Genomic DNA, 22081 nt, shown 5'->3' with positions numbered 1-22081 from the left:
AGATAGATAGATAGATAGATAGATAGATAGATAGATAGATAGATAGATAGATATGTGTGTGTGTGTGTGTGTGTGTGTGTGTGTGTGTGTGTGTAAAGGCAGATTAGGGATTCATAAAGCCTGTATGACATATTATTTCATACATCAAGATATAAACTTGAAAAGGAGAATCAGCAGAGAACACAAACTATTTTGGAAACGACAAAAAAGAAAAGAAAGAAAATCCCAGAGAAGATAAGTATTCCTCAACAAATTGGGCCCTTACAGTGACAGTTATCAATGGTACCAGTGAAAATTTTTGTGTAGATGACCTAGAGATGTAGCTAGCATGTGAATAACAAAAAGAAAAGAGAAAATAATATTGCAATAGAATAGGAAAACATTATACTAATGGAAAATGTTGCCAATCAAAAAAATAAATCCATAAATATTATATGAAAGGGAAAGGTATGGATAATAGAAGTATGTATAAAGAAACCAAATTTTTGGAGCATTACATAGGACAGATTCACCATTTCCTGGTCTGTCAAGTGTGACTGGTGGTTGTATTCACTTTTCTGTTCATTTGCAAATAGGTAAAATATAAATGATTGATATGAAATGGAAGCATAGCATTTACAAATGCATTTTTCAATTAACAGCCACAGTAAGAAAATGATTTAATGACAAATGGCTCAACACTTTTGCATTGATAGCTGTATGAGCAAATCCTTTCCGTTTCCCCCATATTAGTTTGTAATGGTTGTTTCCATAGTTCTGCTCTTGGAGTCCTCCTGGTGCAACTATAAGGTGGTTCCCTTGTTTCAGAATGTCTACTCTTTTCTTGTAGGATGAACAGTGTGATGGAGGTCACGGTACAGAGTTAGTCCTGCAAAAGCAGACCTAAAAAATCATTCAGTTCTTGCTTGTAAAAGAAAACATGTTTTTCCCACCATGATAATTCAGCTAAGAGTTTAAAGAAAAAAAATGGACTTTCCACATCAATGTCTTTTGATGATAATTAAAACTAAACATAGAGTATTTTTACCTGGTAGACAAAAAAGAGTATGATGCATCACACAATACCAAAATTTCCCAGTAAGTCTAACATCTTATGGACAAAAAAATAGATGTCCTTTGGAAAGGCTCCATGGTAAAAACACAAAGATTGCTGGTTTTTGGTAGATTTTCTACTCCAGAAACCTCATAACCTGTTAATAGTGGAACAATGAAATGGTTTCAATATTGTTTCACAAGGGTCTCTTCCAGAAGAAAATATGATGTATAGAAAAATTGCTTTTTTCTTACTTTCTTAGCTACTTGTGAAGCTAAATATTTTAAATCATATGTCACTTCTGGAACAACACTCTGTCGCATTGATCAATCAGAACCAACATCAATCAGAACCTCCTGAGATTTGGGTATTATTACCTTTGTGACTCTACATATGCCTTCTAATTTCCTATAAGTCACTTAGATTCATATCAATTTATACCAATTAAACTGACATAAAAGCTTATCTTATATCTTAAATATCTCAATACAATCTTAGGATATTTGGGCCATTGTAAAACATTTTTAAAAGACAATTTTGATATTCTGCTTACTTTTTCAGAATTATTAACAGACACATAAAATGTATGATGTCTATATTGTGCCATTCCAAAACCATGATAAATGATGGTTAGTATAAAATGTAAATGCATCAGCTTTTAAACAGTTACTGAACAGAAACCTTTGGACTTTACAGGTAATCCTTCACTTACAATCAGAATTGAACCCAAAATTTGAGTTGTTGAGTGAAGCGATTGTTAAGGAAACACCATGCTACCACTTCGCTCATAACAATAACATACATATAGATCTCACAAGGCTGATAGAAGGAAAGCTGATGGATGGACAGACAGGCAGAATTCCTATAATAAGCACCAATGCATTTAAAGTATATGGTTAACTTTGCTGAATATCCTGTTCCTGTTATGAGAATAGAACAATTGGCTACAAGGGTGAATTCCAAGGCTGAAGTAAAGGAAGAATGAGCTGGTCACCTCAGAGAGCTGAATAATTGAGCTGCAGAGTCATGATAAGACGTCATGCCACTTACTGGGGCAACACCGCTGAAGAATGGCAGCGCTTCGGTTCTTCCCCACATTCAACCTGCTGTCAGAAGTGTAGGACTCTCACGGGAAAGAAAATTTCTTCAGAAAAATTGTTCATGACTAACAGGTGCTAAGATGTGGGGGAAGTCATCTAAGTCCAGCTGCCATTTCAAGACACATCCTGTCTGCATTGGTATTGCCAAAGTTTGCCTTGCCATGTTCCCACAACTAATCAGAGGAACAACCTCTGTTCCCTAAAAAACAGTTCAGGAGACCAGTAGCCAAAGGGGATTTGGCTGCTGGTCTATTAAAATAACTAAGGACATAAGCCCTTCTGAATCTATATTGGTCAAATCTTCCAGATTTGAAGAAAAAGATTTTCCTCCCAGTGTTGCTGGAAGGAAAGCCATGCAAATTAGAACTGGATACAGGTTCTGCCATGTCAATAGTGTTGTGGAGCACACTTAAGCAGGTGGTTGCACACATATCAAAATGGAGACTAACTCATTGCCGTCTTAAACTGAGGGATTATCAGGGAATAGCATCTCTATATTGGCACTGAAAATTCAGGGTCCAATTCCAAAGTTTTCTTGGACATCTTCCCCTTGTGGTTGTGGAAGGTAGCCTACCCAGTCTCCTTGGTTTTAGATTGGTCTGGGGCATTAGGTCTTAGCATTTCAGGTATCCACACGATTGCTGAACCTGCCATGGCAAACGCTCTCCCAAGGAATTTGCCTCTGTGTTTGAAGACAGCCTTGCTGAGTATGTGGGCACCCCTATTTCTTTTCAACTTGACCCAGAAGTCACACCTATCTGGTGTAAATCAAGACTGGTCCCATTTTCCCTTTGACGTAAAGTGACCACTGAAATGATAAGTTGCTGAAGCAAGGGTATTAGAAATGGTAGATCACACCACTGGGAGACCTCCATTGTAACATCCATAAAACCTGATGAGTCTCTCAGATTGTGTGCAGATTAGAAATGCACAATTAATTTATCGTTATAGCAAAGCGCTACCCAGTGCCGGTGGGTCAGCACCTACTGCAATAGCTTGGGAAGTGGAAAAATATTTGCTAAGCTGGATTTGGCCCAAGTGTACCAGCAACTGCCTATGGATATGGAAACAACAGGAGCCCAGACTATCGTGACTCACAGAAGGGCATTTAACTGGCCACAGACTGCAATGTGGTGTAAGTGTGGCACCTCGTGTATTTCAGTGCCTTATGGAACATATTCTCCAGGGTATTCTGGGCCTCGTCCTTACTTTGACAACATCTGGTGTCTGCACAAAATATGAGGAACTAATGGACAGATTGAGGACAAAGCACTAACTCTCCCAGTTGTGATCATAAGTGTCTACATAAATTTTTAACTGGATTACTGGAAGGGACCCTAAGCCTCCTCAGAATAATGGGATGGGGATAGGACACAAGGTTCCAAATACACCCAGACATACTGGGCTTGGTCTTATCCCATAGGGGAGAACATTGGTATGTACTATTGGTTCCCAGATTTGAGATCCATTCCTGTAGCCCTCTTCGTTCTCTCGGTTCAATATTTGTTTTTGATGTTTTGTAACCACTAAACATGAAAATTATTCATTTGTTTTTTCTAATGTATTTTTAGGAATATAATGACAACATGTAAATATTCTGGTATAAAAGTTTGCCTGTTTAATTTTTAAAAATATGGCTGAAATTACTTTGCTGACCAAAGGATTAAATCTACTCCTTCTTCATCCAGTTTTTCAATCACAGAAATAAGGGACTTTGTTGACTAGTTCCTGAAGCATTTTTACAAAAATCAATTATACATAAATTGACACTTTGCATCCTGTTTTTTCATTCAAATTCTATTAGATTCAGTTGCAATTCCAAGATGGACATGACTGCTGGTTATGGTTGGCAAGAGGAATGATGCCAAGAGTGATAGTAAGTTCCTCCCTAAAGAATGAATTAAGATATACTTACTGTGCAGTATTTTCCATGCACTTAGCTTCCAGTGCCAAAAATTGCTTTGGCTTGTCCATTTTTTGCTCTCGATATCATTGGGCAGATTGGCAATTATTTTCCATAGAAAAATTATTGCACTGTTTACATACATTAGAAAAAAAACAAACACAAGAGGATAATATAAAATTATCAGCATTAATATCAAAGTAAAGGAATATACGATTAAAGCCTGCACATCCTTCCAAAACGTAAGTTGACGAGATGGCAAATTCATTTCCTAACATATAATTTATATTTTCTTAGTCATGTTTGAAATCAGACTATATAAATAGAAATCCATTCACAAATAAAGTATTTCTTCCTGGAAAAGAAAAATAAACATAGAAGTTGACTTTATATGAGCTCTGGGAGAACCAGCAGAATATCAGCTGGCATTGTATACAAGATAATGACACTTTCGCTTCCTGTGGGAGGAGCCTGTCGCCGAAGGAGCTCAACGGAGCCCCTCTCAGAGTTCTGGTCTGTATATCTAATTAAGATCAATAGATATCACCCCTTTCTGGCAGAAAGGGGCAGGCAGAAGCTCAGGTGCTAGGATTTATTCGTAGTTCACAGCCCCCTTTCTTTTTTTTTGGGGCTGCGAACGGAGAAGAGATCCAGTGTAAATGAGCTCTTTTCTCCAGCCAGTTCCTCGCAGCTGCCTTTTTGCAGCCCTAGACAGGCGACCCCCCCCCACTCAGGACAATGATAAATTGTTTTAAAGCAACTTAAGGCTAACACGAGCGGGTCTTACTCCTGTGATGTTTTTTTTTTATAACTATCTAAACACCAGCCTTGTTTTTCCTTTGAAACTACTTTGTGCAACCGCGCTATAAAATGGCGTTTTTACCGTGTTGGTGATTGATGATGTAATTAACCGGCTTTATCTCCCCGGAGACTGCTACTCATTAACAAGCAAAATCTACAAATAATTTGAGAACTGACCAGGTGAAGACACTGTTTATCTGTTTATTCTCAGCTTTATCTATAATGCCTCCCAGGTCTAAGCAGGCAAAAAATCCCCCCCGCATGTGCTTAAAGAACTTGTTAGTAAATCGCTGCCTTTGCCTCCTACACCCCCTACTGGAGATTCCTTGACACAGGAGCTTTTTTTTCAAATAATCAATTACTTTAAACAAGAAATTAAAGAATTTGTGCTGGATTTATGCGATAAAATACAGACTAAATTGCCCAAATAAAGGCGGATATGTTTGAAGTCACGTCTACTTTGACAGATTATATCGAAGAAATGGAGACTAAACTGGAAACTTTGGAGGAGGCTAATCTCAATTTGACTTCTAACATCCAGCATTACAACAAGAGATTAGAGATACTCAAACACAACTTATAATGATAAATTATAACAGAAAGGCATTTGCAATAAGAGTCAGAGGACTGCCCGAAAAGAAAGGAGAGAACTTGAAACAGACGTTTGTAGAAGCTTTCAGCCAAGCGGTGGGAGGTCCGGGAGTCAATTTGATTGGAATATTCGAAAAATCTATCGCCAGAATTCGTGTGTAGCAGAACAACGACAGCTTCCAAGAGACATAATTATATACTTTTTCACAAGAGAATCCAGAAATGCGATCATCCAAAAGTTTTACAACAACAGGCTCCGAATCGATGGCCATGATTTGTTTGTCTTAAAGAAATCCCGCTCCAGATGCTGCAAGCAAGGAGAGGCTACACTTTTTTAACAGTATACAGTATAAATGGGAAGCTCCAGTTGGAATTACAGTTACACTCGAAAATCAAGATTTCGTATTAACTCTGTTTCGGAAGCCGGGACTTTTATTATAAAACTCTGAAGGCGGGGCTTCTTGACTCACTCGGAAATGCGGAAGGACAAGGTGAAGGAAAGACAAGCAGCAAGTCACTTGGTTACAAGAAGGAGGGAGTTGTTCTCCCCCTACTGGAGAGGCAGAAGAGCGGAAACTGAGGATTTAGTCATATTTTCAAAGCAGCGGGACACGTGGTTATAAGGTAGAGGGTTGCCTTTTCTTTCCGGAAGGGCAGAAGAGTAAAGAATATAGATCCAGCGATGTCTTTTAAAATACTCTCTAAGCTTTTGGATGATTAAAACATTAGGATTTCTGTTTGGTATGAAATGGTAAAGCTGTGTACTGATGAGGAATGGAAAGAAGCATTGCTTATTTTAGACAGATATTATACGGGACTTTATAAGACTTATTTGAATCTTAATCCAAACTGCGCCATGAAGTGTTTTCTGTGAGGAAAGCGGGGACTAAGACTTATTTGAATTGCGGTTTGGGATGAATGGAGTGGGAGGAGTGGGGCAGAAGGGGAAGGTGGAGCGGATATCGATGATGGGATCTTGGGATTGAATGAAGTGGTATGGATTTTGGGCACATATTTTATGGATTTACATGCTTGAAGTATAACATAAAAAGCTCAGGATTTTAAAGTGAAGAGCGAGATCCTAATCTTATGCAATTTGGGCTTGGAGGAATGGTGATGTGAAACGAACGGGTAGGAAGATGAGTAGCGAAAGTATGATTAGACTGCTCTGTATTTGAAGATAAATTGATTTTGTATAAACTAATATTTGAATATAAGGTTAAGAAAGGGCTATCTGGAGAGTCTATAGGAAGATGGGGTAAATATCAAAGAAGTAAGGGACGAGGACAAATATAAATGGAATGATTCACACTGTTTAAATTTTAAGAATGATGGGAGGCTGAGCATAATGCAAAAGATTTTTTAAATTTTCTTTAAAAAAAATTTTATTTACTTTTTTCTTTTTTCTTTCTTTTCGGGGTGTTCTTTTTATTTTATTTTCATTATTATTGTTAATAAGATATTTTAGAAGGTGAATGGTACTGAACTGTGCCGGGTGTGGGACCTGGGAAGTCGGAGGGGGTTAGGGAGGGGGGTTCATTGGGGGTGGGTGGGTGGGTGGAGATATAAGAAGAATACACTTGTATACTGTTGATCCTTATCTTTTCTTTTTATTTTCTCTTTTTTTTTCTTTTTTTTTCCCTTCTTTTTTCTTTTTAGCGTAACTGAATAGATTAAGGAATAGAGAAATGCACCATGTGAGAAGTAGAGGAAAGGAAGAGGGAGAAGTAAGGAGGGAGGATGAGGGGAATGTAAGGAGGATGAGAGGGGAAGGAGGGTGAGGAAGGCGAGAAAGGAAGATAGGAGGGGAAAGGGAAGTAGGAGGGGTGATCGTTGGAGGGAGAAAGGAAAGTTGGAGGGGGAGAAGAAGGGGTGTATGAAAGTGAAAGGTTGGGTTTATGAGTTGTGTTTAGGTTGGGGTTTTTCTTTTCTTCTTCTTATTATTATTGCAAATATTCAGTATATAAGTGAATGTACAAAATTGAAAATGAAAATGAATAAAACATTTAAACTGAAGATAATGACACTTTCAAATAGCCTTTTGGAGAAGATTGGGCTGAGAGATGGTTAAAAAAACCAAGGCTTAGTACAATAAATCAGATTATCGATCCTTTTAATCAAACATTACTGGGATTGTTAAGAGGTCTTTTTTTTAACCAACCAAGAAAGAAAAGTTTAAATGACCAGCCAAAGATGTCTATTTAGAAGGGGGTTCTTGATTTTAGTAACAACTTGTTGGTTATTGTGCACACATAACAATTCTGGACACTTTTTCTTCCTCTATGATATCCATTCTTTTCCTTAAACTTCAATGCCCTTTATTTTTATTAAAAAGAAATCAAGTGCAGATTCTTTGCAACAACCCCACTTTCTTTTCCCCTCCAGATTCAATAAAGAAGATGGATTTCACTTGCCTAGCAGAATCATTACCTCTTTCAAACAGCTTGCTTGGAAAATCAGTTTTACTCTGATGTAAATCTTTTTAATGAACAAATATTATTTCTCCTCCCTAGGAGGATGGAGCAGAACAAATTCAATTCAAATAAATCATGACCTAGAATTAACCATCCTTTTAGCCAATGCCAAATAATATTTATCTTTAACTGAAGATCAAGCAGCTTAAGAAATGAGAATTAAATCTTCTCTATCTGTTCTCATGGTATCTATGTTTAATCAGCCTCAGATGTCTCCTGGTTGGTATTCTGCTGAGGCTGACATTCCACTTGGTTCAGCAGAGGCAAATTTATATGTGTTCTGGGCCCTGACTCCCTTTGGGGCCTATGATCTGATCTATCTAATCTGATGCAGGGAGGGCATGTTGTGGGTCCTATCCACAAAGGAATATCATCTGATGGGACCTGGGAGAAGAGTATTTTGTGTTGTGGCATTTCCCCTTTGAAATGTCACTCTGCCTGAAAGCTGGATACTGATTTCTCCAGCGCTGCACATGAGGGAATATATGTGTCTGTTGTTCAGATTTCTTTGTCCGCAAATTTTAATGTTTTCCACTTGTATGTGCCCTGCTTTGCCCCACTTTCCACCAGGAAGTCACAACCAATTTGTATGCATGGTAGGCTTCTCCAGACAACTTGCAATTGGGTTTGGGAGGTATTTCCATTGGCCTATCTGCAGATCGTTCCAACCTCCGCTTATCCATCAGGTCCTTTCAGGACTGTGGCAATAGCTACTGGCAGTTGTGCAGCTCTAAAACAGCCTGGAGTCAGATTGGTTGCTATTTTGTCACCTACTGGAAGGTCCCGATTACATGGCTTTTCCTTTCTATTACTTTGATCTTCTTTCTGATAGTCTTTATTTAGTGGGAAGATTATTTATTTGGTTGGATGAAATATTCATGTGTTCTTCTTCCACAATATTTTGTTGATATTGAGTTTTGTTGTGCAGACTTAATAATGTTGACCCCTTTTCCCAAGGCTACATCTTGCCAGGACAGTTTGGCCATAGCTTGAAGAATTGGCCTGTGTACCACTGTTTCTGTAATTAGCATGAAGGCACAGAACAGAAGTTTTGCTGTAAGTAAACCAAGGATTACACTACATCTAGATTCCTCAAATTGTGTTCTACAAACATTTTCTAGATCCCAGTACATACTTTTACAATTTTCTATCCCATTACCAGCCCATCCAGGAAGACGAGTAACACGAGGGGGATCCTTCCCCCCACAGATGGGTTCCAGACCAGCGGAGCCTCCCTGAACGTCGCAGCAGCAGCAGCCCCAAGTGCGCCGATCTTAGCATTTTTCACATCAGGGCATGCTGCAAGAGTGAGTGAGTGAAGACCTTTTCCAGCCAGCACAAAGGACTTCCCCGGACTTGCTTTGCTGAGCGGGGGCGACGGGCCTGCACCTCCACCACCAGCAATCCGGAAAAGGTCTTCACTCACTCCCTCTTGCAGAACGCCCCGATGCGAAAAACGCCGAGATGTTAAGCAAAGGAAACATCAGTTGCTTCAGTAGAAAGGAAAGCAACTTCAGAGCTACGGCTGGTGTCGGGCCGGCAAAGGCTTCCCACTGACCTACACCCCCACACCTCCACGTTCCTGACAGATCGAATTATTTCAGCAACATCTCCCCCCACCACGGCACCCCGCCTCCCCCTCGCACGTCACCTCCGCTCCGTTCTCCAGCAAGCCTCATGGGGGTTTTTTGCCTTTAGGAATAAGAATGTTTAACAGGCTTTTTTTTTAATTTGGAAAAAAAAGATGATGCAGGTTCTGCAAGAGCGAATCTCCGTCGCACGGCTACACTTTTTTTTCCTTCAGATAATGGTCACCACTTATTGTAGCAAGTCAGCCTCCTAACTTCAGTCCAGGCCCTGCAATTACCTTCTCTCCCCCCCCCCCCAAACCGGCAGAAACAGGAGGGAATCGGTCATTATCATTAGCACTCTCTCCCACGCCTGACCTCCCATTCGGAGGTAAGGGGCAGGGAAGAGCAGTTCTCCCAGGGACACAAATATTCCCCCAAGTGACCACCACCTGCTTCTCATAGCTCCCCCCCCACTAGAAAATGGGAGAGGAGTGAAATAATGCTACACTTTGGAAACATGGATCTCCAACGCCAGGTCCACGCCAGGTGGTTCGGGGCTTTCCTCCAGGCCACCTGCACAGCCAGCAGCCGCGTCCACAGGCTCCGTGGGGAAAGGCGGGCCATGGGAAAGGGGAGCAAGTGCGCTCTCCCGCCTGCCCGCTCCAATCTCACTCACCCAGTTCCCAAACCCCCTCTTCAGAAAGAGTTCTCCAGCAGCAGGTGGCAAGGTGTCTTCCCTGCCCCGCTCAGGCCGAAAGCAAATAAAGCAAATAAAATATAAAATGCTGGTTTACCTTTCTCTGCTGCTTCTCTCCCAGGCTGGATCTGAGAGAAGACCCCTGTCCTAGATTTCCTCCTGCCCTCGTGCCACGGGGAAAACGGACGGTATTTTGTCCCTTCTGTCTCCCCGTTGCTCAGAAAAGCAACTCCGGTAAGGTCCTTTGGTGGCGGCTGGCGTCCTAGAACCTGCCTGCTAGCAAAGGACCTTCCTGAAGTTGCTTTTCTGAGCAACGGGGAGACTAAAGGAATACCGTCCAGCCAGGACAGGTATACAGGGCTGGGGGTGGGGCAGGCTTACTTCCGGGTCCGGTAACGAACCAGCTCACAAGAACTGCCGAGGACCGGCAGCAACCCACCCCTGGTGCAAGTTATATATTAATAACCTTTCATCAGCCAACCTTTCTGCAATAAAAATATTACTCTCAATTCAGTATCAAAACATTAATGGAGCTTATAAATAATCAGAACATTATTGATTAAAAATAGAAAAATAGAAAGACCCCCCCCCCAGCCCTTCTCATTCAATAAAAGAAGATGAATTTCACTTGCCTACCAGAATCATTACCTCTTTCAAACAGCTTGCTTGGAAAATCAGTTTTACTCTGATGTAAAACCTTTTTAAATGAACAAATATTATTTTCTCCTCTCTCGGAGGGTGGAGCAGAACAAATTCAATTCAAATAAATCATGACCTAGAATTAACCATCCTTTTAGCCAATTCCAAATAACATTTATCTTTAACTGAAGATCAAGCAGCTTAAGAAATGAGAATTAATCTTCTCTATCTGTTCTCATGGTATCTGTTTAATCAGCCTCAGGTGTCTCCTGGTTGGTATTCTACTGAGGCTGACATTCCACTTGGTTCAGCAGAGGCAAATTTATATGTGTTCTGGGCCCTGACTCCCTTTGGGGCCTATGATCTGATCTATCTAATCTGATGCAGGGAGGGCATGTTGTGTAAGGTGACCAGACGTCCTGCATCTGGTGGGACAGGCACGCCTTTCCATAATTTTTCCCGCGTTCCGGGCCGTTCTCAAAAAACCCTGCTTTATTTTGGCGCTCGCAGCTCGCTCGCTCCCCCGCCCATCAACTGCTAGTTTGCTCACTCATTCCCTTCTACACTAAAAATCTAAGCCAGCCCAGCCTGCCACTCACTGATTGGCCTGGACTCCAGCCAATCAGTGAGCTGGCTGGGATGGAAAACTTTAAGCACGCATCGTGCTTAAAGTGCTTAAAGTTTTCCATCCCAGCCAGCTCACTGATTGGCTGGAGTCCGCTTAGCTTAGCATGCTGCGCGAGTCTCCATTTCATTTCGTCTTTTGCTTGCTGCTTAACTGGTGAGTAATGGTACCGGTGGGAATCGGGAGGCGCTAGGGGGAGGCGCTAGGTGGAGGAGACGGACCTCCTATCCTTCTCCCCCTTTGTGGAGTTTCCCTGTGTCTCCCAGGTCGTGCCCGTCCCCTCTCAAAAGGATTCGGCTCGGACACCACTTCCTCCTCTTCTTCTTCCTCCACCTCCTCCTCCCCGTCCATGGTGGCAGTCACAGGATGGATGGGGCGGTGGCGGCGAGAGAGAGAGAGAGGGGGGGTTCCATCCCATGAGGAGATGCCCACCAAGCTGCGGGTCCCCCCCCGCTGCCGCCACCTTCTTTCCCTCCGCCTCTTCCAGAGCCCGAGACCGCCTTTGCAAGTCCGCGAGGCGTGGTCGCTTCCCACTGCAGCACAGGCACCGCCACCGGCGGCAGAAGCTCCGGGATGTTGCTCCGAGTGGAAGTTCTCTGCACTAGGTGAAACAGCCACCGCTGCGCCCTCCCCTTCCCTGTGTGCGAGAAAGCCTTTCTCGCACACAGAGAAAGGAGTGGGGGACCCTCAAGGCTGGAGGGGCACCCTCTCCACCTCCACCTCCCATTCCTGAGCCTCCCATCTGCTTCGCGCTCGGGCAGAAACCGCCGAAGGACTGCGGGGCAGAAGCGCCCCTGCGCGGCCAGCAGCAGCATCATCCACGATGGCTCCCTCCCTCCACGTGCAGTTCCCCTCCCTTGCCTGGATGGCAGCCGAGACTCACTTCGCTGGCTGCGGCCGGGTTATCGGGGAGAGCCGCGGCGGCCCAGATCGCATCGAGCCACGTCTCCGAGGCAACCTCCACTGCCACCGTGGTCTAGGGGAGGAGTTGTGTCGCCCCCCCCCCCGCCAGGGCCGGTGGTGGCTCTTGGCAGGGCGTGGCACTGCTCTGGCCAGGAGAGAGGCAGGAGGCCGTGTGAAGAGAGGGAGGAGCAGGAGCAGCCGCCGCCGGGAAGAGCAGGCTGGACGGCCACCTTCCCACCACGCGCGTCGCCCCACTGGCACCGGTGGCTGCTCCGGCCCTTCTCCGGCCGCGCATCCAGTCCGGCCGCTAGGCGACCTCCCTGCAGCCTCCTCGCCCGGCAAGGGGGAAGGTTTGGGGCGAGGGGTCCTCCGCTTCCCCCGTCCCAGCAGTGGAGTGCGGGTGCCTGGTTGCAAATGCGTCTCCCTCGCCTGCGCTTGAGACTTGCAGGAGAGGCAGCACCAATGTCGGAGGAGGGGAGGGAGCCAGCTGAAGAAAAAAGACCCCCACCCTCTTCCCCTTCGGGGGGTCTCCCCACTTACCATTGGAGCTGCGGGGCGGGGAGAGATCAGATAGAGCCCCCTGCCCTGCCTGGGCTCCGTTGGGGCTAATTGCAAGTGGCAGCGGCCCCTCGACAGGGCAGGCGGGAGGCGCAGAGGAAGGCGAGCAAGAGGAGGTGCCCAGGTTTCTGTGCCCGTTGCCGCCCTGCGCCCATCTCAGTGCCCGCCTGTCAAAGCAGTGACGCGGAGCAGCCAAGCGCCGATTAGGGGGGGATGCCGGGCAAGGGAAGGCGGGGGTGGAGGAGCCGTCTCTAGCTCCGCTGGTGCCAACCCAGCCCTCCCCACTTCAGAGAGAGAGGGACACCCGCTGCCCAGTGCCCACCCCAGCGGAGAAGGCACGTGGGGCTTTGGGCTGGCGGGCACCGTGCAACAAAACCTCCCCCTCCCCCATCAGATGGCAGGTGGGGGGTGCGGGCACACCTATCTTGCCAACCCTGGCATGGGCCAGCGGGGTTCTCTGTGTGTCCTATTGTGGGTCTAAGGTAGCAACCACACCAGCCTCCAACTTGCAGGCTTGCCAGTCCAAACTGAGTCCCAGCTGTGTTGCTGATTGCGGGTCAGTTTTGCCAAGGTGGTTGTGAGAACGACATTCATAGGGAAAGCTGGCTTCACCTGTTACAGCAGTGATGGGGAAATCTTTTGGGCTCAAACATTCAGAAAATGTTTAATTTCACTCTCCTGGTGCGTGTGTGTGTGTGTGTGTGTGTGTGTTGCACACATACAGACATCGTTGACCAAAGAGAAATATTTCTTTTTCAAATTCATTCATTAAAAAAGAATACACTTCAATCATACGTGGTGTTAAGTGTTGCACAAAGAAACAACACAGGAAAGAAGGGAGGGAGGGAGGAAAGGGGAGGACAGGGAAAGAGAAAGGTGAAGGTAGATAGGCAGAAGGAACGAAGAAGGAAGAAATAGGAAGGAGGGAAGGTGAAAGGATGGAAGGAGGAAGGAACAGAAGCGAAGAGGAAGAGAGAAATGGAAAGAGCAGAAAGACAGAGAAGGTAGATAAGCAAAAGAAAGGAAGCTGAAAGAATGGAAGGAGGAAGGAAGAGAAAAGGAGGAAGGGAGTGAGTGAGGAAAGAAGAGAGGATGGAAGGAGAAAGGAAGTAAGAGAGGGAAAGAACAGAAGACGGATAAGGTGAAGGTAGATAAGCAAGAGGAATGAAGGAAGAAGTGAGGTGTCTCAAGGAGGGGGAAAACATTTAGTGACCAAAGTTACAATGGCATTGAAAAAAGTGACTGATGACCATTTTTCATACTTAGCGACCATTGCAACCATTTTTCACACTTAGCGACCGTTGCAGCATCCTCATGGTAACGTGATCAAAATTTTGTTTGGCAACAGATTCATATTTATGCTGGTTTCAGTGTCCTGGGGTGACCTTTTGACAAAATATAAAATTTTTAATCAAGCCCCCACCCCCCCCCTGTCAATGGTGTCTTTACGAATCTGATAATCTGATCACCTTAATGTTGTGGGTCCTATCCACAAAGGAATATCATCTGATGGGACCTGGGAGAAGAGTATTTTGTGTTGTGGCATTTCCCCTTTGAAATGTCACTCTGCCTGAAAGCTGGATACTGATTTCTCCAGCGCTGCACATGAGGGAATATATGTGTCTGTTGTTCAGATTTCTTTGTCCGCAAATTTTAATGTTTTCCACTTGTATGTGCCCTGCTTTGCCCCACTTTCCACCAGGAAGTCACAACCAATTTGTATGCATGGTAGGCTTCTCCAGACAACTTGCAATTGGGTTTGGGAGGTATTTCCATTGGCCTATCTGCAGATCGTTCCAACCTCTGCTTATCCATCAGGTCCTTTCAGGTCTGTGGCTACTGGCAGTTGTGCAGCTCTAAAACAGCCTGGAGTCAGATTGGTTGCTATTTTGTCACCTACTGGAAGGTCCCGATTACATGGCTTTTCCTTTCTATTACTTTGATCTTCTTTCTGATAGTCTTTATTTAGTGGGGAGATTATTTATTTGGTTGGATGAAATATTCATGTGTTCTTCTTCCACAATATTTTGTTGATATTGAGTTTTGTTTTGCAGACCTAATTAATATTGACCCCTTTTCCCAAGGCTACATCTTGCCAGGACAGTTTGGCCATAGCTTGAAGAATTGGCCTGTGTACCACTGTTTCTGTAATTAGCATGAAGGCACAGAAGTTTTGCTGTAAGTAAACCAAGGATTACACTACATCTAGATTCCTCAAATTGTGTTCTACAATCATTTTCTAGATCCCAGTACATCCTTTTCAATATGTATAATGCATTAGAACACAATGGTGGGACAGGGCATGTGCAAATATCTAGTTATTAATCTCCAGGTTTATGCAATATCCATGGATATATCTGAGATTCTGCTTGCCCCATCAAATACTACCAGTACCTTTCTATATGGATCACATGGCCAAATAAGTATATTTATTTGGTTTCTCCAGCTTTTTCAGAGTTATTCTAATTCAGGGATGTCACACTCAATTTTATTGAGGGCTACATCAGGGTTGTGTTTGACCTTGGGGGGATGGGGGTGGGCCATGGCCGGGGGTGGGCATGGCCAGCTCAACGTCACTTGTGTCAGGGGCACCTGTGGTGGCCTGAGTGCTCTGCCAGACAAAATAGGACTCTGTTTCCAGCTGCGACAGCCTCCTGTAACCCTTTGCCAGCAGAAACAGAGCTCGGACTGCATGCAGCCCTCCCAAGCTTTGTTTTTGCTGGAAGAAGCACTGCGGGTTGGTCTTTTGATGATTTAATGGTGGCTCCACTGGTCAGATCTAAGAATTCTGTCTGCTGATTCCAGCTCCTGGACTTTGTTTGACACCCCTATTCTAATTAATCTTTGCTGAAACTTTGTGAAAAAGATTTAGTAATTTGGTCACATTCCTAGCTACTCAAACTAAGTTTTGGTACCAAAATTATATAGCTCATGTGCAAATTTTAAATCCTCTTAAATTTAAGTAAACCAAGGATTACACTACCATCTAGATTCCTCAGATTGTGTTCTACAATTTCTTTATCCCAATACATACTTTTACATTTTGTATAATGTAATAGGACATTATGTTGGGGCATGGCATGTTCCAAATGCCTACCTTATTTTTCAGACAATAAGACGCATATAGCTCAACGTCACTCATGTTGGTGATGCCAGTGATGACTCGAGTGCTCTGCCAGAGAAAACAGGATCCAGACCTCTGTTTCCAGCTGAGATGGCCTCCTGCAACTCCCCTGACAGGAAAAATGGAGCTCGGGGGAGGGGGGGCGGAACCACATGCAGGGGTCCCAAGCCTTGTTTTCGCTGGCAGAAGCACTGCGGGATGGTCCTTTGCTGTTTCCAGGGTGGCTCGACTGGCCAGATCTAAGTATCCCATGTGACAGCTCCAGCTCCAAGTCTTTGTTTGACACCCCTATTCTAATTTTTTTTTTGGTAATTTTGGGGATGGGGTGCTTGTGGCTGCGGTGAGCATTGCCAGCTCAACGGCAGTCGTGTCGGGGATACCTGTGGTGGCCCAAGTGGTTTTCCAGGGAAAACAGGGTCCTGAGCTCTGTTTTTGGCTGTGATGGCCTCCTGTAACCCTCTGCCAGCAAAAATGGAGCTTGTGGGGACCCCTAGCAGCACTTTCAAGCTCTGTTTTCACTGGCTGAAGCACGTGGGCTGGTCCTTTGCTATTCCTTTGGCAGTGCTTCAGCTGGACAGATGTGGGGGGTGTAGACTTTCAAGAGCCTCAAATGAACCCTTTCTGGCAAACCAAGTTCGAGGTCTGTTTGGACCAGAACCTCTCCCGGAGGGAGGAGGCAAAGAAGACAGCATCAAATTAGACCCAAGGGGAGGCAACAGAGCCCTTGCACGTTGGAGATTTGTCTTTTGAATTGGAGTCGAGGTGACAGCCTATAAATATGGCTAACAAGGCACTGAATTTCTTGTCAAAGCAAAAGAAAACAGAAGAGTTCGGAAGGGATGAACAGCCGTTAAGATGATCTATCTAACTCACAGACATAAACTAAACCTGGAAAATGCAAAGAAATCTTGAAAATATAAATAATATTGATGGTCAGATCGGAACTTTTCCAGAAAGAAAGAAAGAAAGAAAGAAAGAAAGAAAGAAAAGAAAGAAAGAAAGGTTGAACCTGCCCCCCCCCCCCCAAGCTGTTTATTTGAATCAATTTTTGGACAGAAAGGAGGAAGCATAGAAATGACAAACTCACTCAAATAAAATTTTAAACTTGGTTTTTTATTTGAAAAAGAAAAGAAACCAAATACTTTGAAAGATTTATTTTTTTTTGAACTCTTTCCAATTGATATATCTTAACTCAAAAAAAAAAGCACTTCTTCTTACTTAACTTTTGCCTAACTTTCATTGTGAGGGAGTTTTTAATTAACTAATGCTATAAATCAGAACTTTTGAAATTGCATCACTATGCAAGCCTGTCTTCATGTGATATATTGCGAGCAGCCACAAGAGACCGGACCTGCCAAGGGAAAGAATAACAACAGAATAATAACGGAATTCAAACTGGGAAATACGAAGGGGTTTGTTTTTTTTTGTTTTGTTTTTTTTTTGTTTTTGTTTTGTTCTGCTTTGCTTTCTTCTCCTTCCTTTTCTTCACTCGGCAAAAGAGTAAGATGTTCCCAGCTTCTCTTCCGGTTTGAATTTAAGCTGGTCCAGAGTCTTGAAGAGGGATTTGTATAACTAACTGCAATTTTGGATCTGGACATTAAGGTAGAACAAAAGCTTAAATTGCTGTTTTAAAACTGTTTTTCTTTGTTATGAGTCTCAAAGCATTGCCTAAGAGCATGCAATATGCTTCCTGGGGTTTCCTGGTGTTTGTCCCATAAAGCCTCTATTGCCCTTTGAGTCTGTTGGAGAGATGGAGTGGCGTGGGGTGGGGTGGGATGAGGAAAAGAAAGAAAAAAGGTGATATAATTATATTTGTGTTTCAGGAATTATACTAAATACTAAAATATATTGAAAGTTCTATAGAACAGACCACATATTTAAACATATGGTATATATAATATGCCAATTTATGACAAAGGTATTGTTTTCTATTCCTACTGTTGTCATACTGTACATAATCAGATAAATCACATTTTTCCTTTGGGTTACATCATGTGGTGCATATACAGTGTAGAAATACTTCTTGCCTGCATTCAGTTGTATAATTAAAAAAAATAGAACCTGGATGCCTTTCATTTAATTTGCTTCTTATTTTGGCTTATTGCGTAAACCACAATCGTCTGGATTCAGCATTTACTTGAATATGTGAATCTCAGTTTAGATGTCACAATATCTGGTTTTTCAGAAAGTGCATATCCCGAAGGAATTTGATTATGGCTTTATAGGCTATGTGGCCCTCTAAATCTCACAGCTTAGCTTCCCTTTTGCATTCTGTGCCCAGCCCATTTTTCTTGTAAGAAAAAGATGCTCCATTCTATTGATCAGAGAAATAAAGAGGCAGGACATATAGAAAGGTGCTCTAAGGGCTATAAAATATTATAAATGTGACTGAGTTGAATCACTTCATCATTCAACAATCTGGAGCCTCATATAATTAACCTGAGGATATTTACTAGCATTACAAACAGAATAGGAAATACATGGAAGTCTTGATTGCTGCTTGGATTTGTGAAGAACTGGAAGGAGTTAAGAGTTGAATCCCAGCCATACAGATTTATTATTATACTGAAATCATCTGATTACATGAAAATTCTGCCTACAGATCTTGACATGGTTGCAGTCATTCAAAAGAAGTTAGATGCAGTTAGGTACTTCTGAACTACAGCATCTGCTTGAACAGGAGATTGAAGTTATGCCCTAAACAGTCTTCAACAGATATGAAAGCTATACCTATTCTTGGACTTGATTTTCTGAAAGTGGCTCCTGCCTTTGTCATTTCTCAAAATGTTTGCATTTATTCTACCTGAAGCTGCCATTGAAGACAACCGTTGCTCTTTGCTGCAGTTCTTAGGGCTTTAGTATGATAGCAATTAGATGAATGTTTTCATTTAAGCATGCAGCTAGCGATGTTGAATAGTTTGAATAAGGGATGTTTAAACAGTGATGGATGGATAATAATCTTACACTGAGTTAAGTACCAAGCACTGAACTATAATTCTGCATATCTAAGTCATGTATTCTAATAACTGTTACTATAGAGTTACAATTTCATGAACAAAGTGTAAATTTGAATATTCCATTATAATATTTAGTTTTTCAGCTAATTTTTCAGCAGATATATTTGGATCATATGGAATTGGTTTCCCAATATTTTCCAACATGGGTTATAAGTTTAACTAGAAACATTCCACCTAATGGAAAGGTGAACCATGGATTTAATCATAAAGCCATCTCATTGGTCCTGGGTACAAGATTTAGAAGATTTCAGAAAGGGGCATTAGTAGCCTGCAAAGAGTTATTTATTAGTCTTTCTAGAATCCTATATTTAAATATTAGCAATTGTTAGTAGCAGTATTGGAACTTACTAAAGTAAAGGCTTTCCATATAATGGAAAGATGAACCATCGTGTTCGCTCATATAACTATCTCATTGGTTCTGGGTACAAGATTTGAAAATTTCAGAAACACATATTAGCATCAGTCTTCAAAGAATTATGTATTAGTCTTTTTAGAATCCTATATTTAAATACTAGCAATTTTTGTAGCAATATTGAGACTTACTAAAGTAAAGGTTTTCCAGTTTTTCCATAGGGCAAAAAAGCTCCTATGTTTGAGCCCTACCATTTGCAAAGTTCAACTTAAATGTTAAAAGGGTAGAAAATTAGAATCATGAAAAACAGATATATAGATCTCACAAGGCTGATGATTGAGCTACACTATCTTTAAAATTAAACATGTGAGGCAAAGATGCCGATGCATAGATTTTTTAACATTAGACGTAAGTAATAATATTCCTGAGAATACATAAAGTTTTACTTACTTATATTTCCATATGTTACATATGCTTTTCTAGTATTTTGTGTAAACATAGGGACAATTGGCTAGATGAAGGAAAAGAAAGAAATAATGAGACTATTTAGTCCCTGTACATGAAAGGAATGAAATGTATTGTTGGGACATGAACTGGATATATTAAAAGATCACTTTGGGAAATTAATATTGACAATCTATGTTGCTAAGGTCATTGCATCTTTTGACTTCCTTTCAGAAATTTTCTGAGATTTTAAACACTGCAACAGTTGCACTATCTTACTAAATGTAGTTTGAACTCATCTTCTGACATGCTGAACTGTCCTTCATTCTTTCTTCAATCCTGAATTCTCATGCATCTAATCGCACTCTGCATCCTTCGGCAAATGCTGGGTTTCACTGTTTCCTATGGGACAGGGATCATCATTTCTTAACCAACTCCAGATAAAACTTATTTATAGCTAAAGAGAGAATTTCTGAACACAGAAAATAAATTCCACTTGATGAGTTATTACAGTATTTTTCGGAGTATAAGACGCAACTTTTCCCCCCAAAAGAGGCTGAAAATTTGGGTGTGTCTCATACACTGAATGTAGCCCCTCCCACTCACCGGCCCCAACCCTTTAGCCTCTGCCTCCCAGTTACAATCGGTCACTTGGTCCGTGCTCCAGCAGACGCTGAGGACTCACTGTGCTCCCAAGCTGTCTAAGTACGTTGCCGGCACGAATTTAATATTCACAACCAGAAAAAAGGTGAATCAATCAACAACTACATTGTGGTGCTACCAAAAGCTGCAGCATACTCCGAGTTCCAAGACCTTTATTCTTGGCTGCATCATATGCGGTGTGCAGGACATTAATTTACAGAGGAGGTTACTCGCCAAATCTAACCTCACTCTACAAATTGCCTTGGACGAACCCAGGAATTGGCTGTCAAGTCAACAGAAATCCCGCAGTGCCAAAGTACTCCACAAGATGCGTGAAAGCACACATAGCTACTGACAGCTGCCGTTTGCACAATAGCCATGTGAAGCCAGCACAGAAATTCGAACCATGATTCCTGCCTTACGCTAGCTGCAGAGGAGACCATGCCCGATCGGCTTGACATTTCCATGGTGCTATCTGCCAGTACTGTGAGCAAAAAGGGCACATCGCCAAAGTTTGCAGAAGCGAGCACCCCACGATGACGTGGCAGCCAAGAAACTGAGCTAACCACCAGCAAAGGCCCAACCAAGGGGCATGGCAGAAGCCACCACAGCATTCAGAGGGTGACACCAGAGTCACCTACCACGCCTCAATTGGCCAAGTCCGCACTAGGTGGCCAAAAAACCTGAAGGTCACAATCCTCATCAAGGGCTCTCCATGCGAGATGGAGATCGACACAGGGTTATCACTGACCATCATGCTGTGGTCCACATTGAAGCAGGCTATCCCTAGCCTGAAGAAGCAGCATCTATGTGCCCCTAACAGCCACCTTTGCAATTACCAGGAGAACCGAGTCGTGGGTCAGGGCACCTTCCAGGTACAGTTCAAGAAATACAGTGGCCAGAGGGAGGAGCCAATGTCCCCACGGTACAGACGTGCGGTCTCGATGCTCTGAGACTGCAGCCGGTACTTTTGCCACTGGGGGGTTCAATCGGACCTAAACCGTCCCGAAGAGACAGTGAACAGGAAGAATACGTCTTGCTGATTTCGGGGATATCGCAAAATCCCTGAAAAAAGCAACAAAAAGTCTTCAAGCTAGTGATAAAAGACAGCTTAGGCTGATGAAGTGAGGACGGATGGCTATGGAACGGAAGGGAACAGATAGAGAAAGTGTGATCATCTGGGGAAATCTTTCTGTTTTGGAAAAAAAAACTGCCCAAAAGAATCTCTTTTTTATGCTAAACTAAACCCTTAACCAGAAGATGTCAGCGGTGAAATTGATCTTCATTGTTTTGGTCAGTATGCTTTTCTTTTTGTAACTATTGAAATGCTTCTCGCAACTTTTTCTCTCTCCCTCCCCTGCTCTGCTTAAAGTGAATGGACCGGTTTTTCTTTTTTGGCTTCTTCCTGCCTTATTTTTCAACTCAAGGATTAAAATCTCCCTCTCTACTTTAACAAAAATTGTATATTATTTGCTATTAAACTCCATTTAAGAACTTTGTCCCTCCTAAATCTGAGTCAACACAAGAAAGTGAAAAAAAATACTAATTTTGCTGCTCAGAAGCTTAATGTCTTCGTGCTTCAAACCTGGAGCTTTACCTCAAATTTC

General features: G+C 42.8%; 1 long non-coding RNA gene across 1 annotated transcript; it reads right to left on the bottom strand.

Moving 5' to 3' along the window:
- Positions 1 to 17111: 17111 nt before the first annotated feature.
- On the bottom strand, positions 17112 to 21449 carry LOC116512430. The gene is made up of 2 exons (XR_004255885.1): positions 19839 to 21449; positions 17112 to 17758 (listed from the first exon to the last, which is right to left on the bottom strand). It is a non-coding gene; the product is annotated as an uncharacterized LOC116512430 (long non-coding RNA).
- Between the last annotated feature and the right edge of the window lie 632 nt (positions 21450 to 22081).

The sequence above is a fragment of the Thamnophis elegans genome, chromosome 8 (genome assembly GCF_009769535.1).
Source record: "Thamnophis elegans isolate rThaEle1 chromosome 8, rThaEle1.pri, whole genome shotgun sequence".
NCBI classification, from domain to species: domain Eukaryota; kingdom Metazoa; phylum Chordata; class Lepidosauria; order Squamata; family Colubridae; genus Thamnophis; species Thamnophis elegans.
Note: the sequence above shows the minus strand (reverse complement) of the source record. Positions and strands in the feature narration are given on the sequence as shown.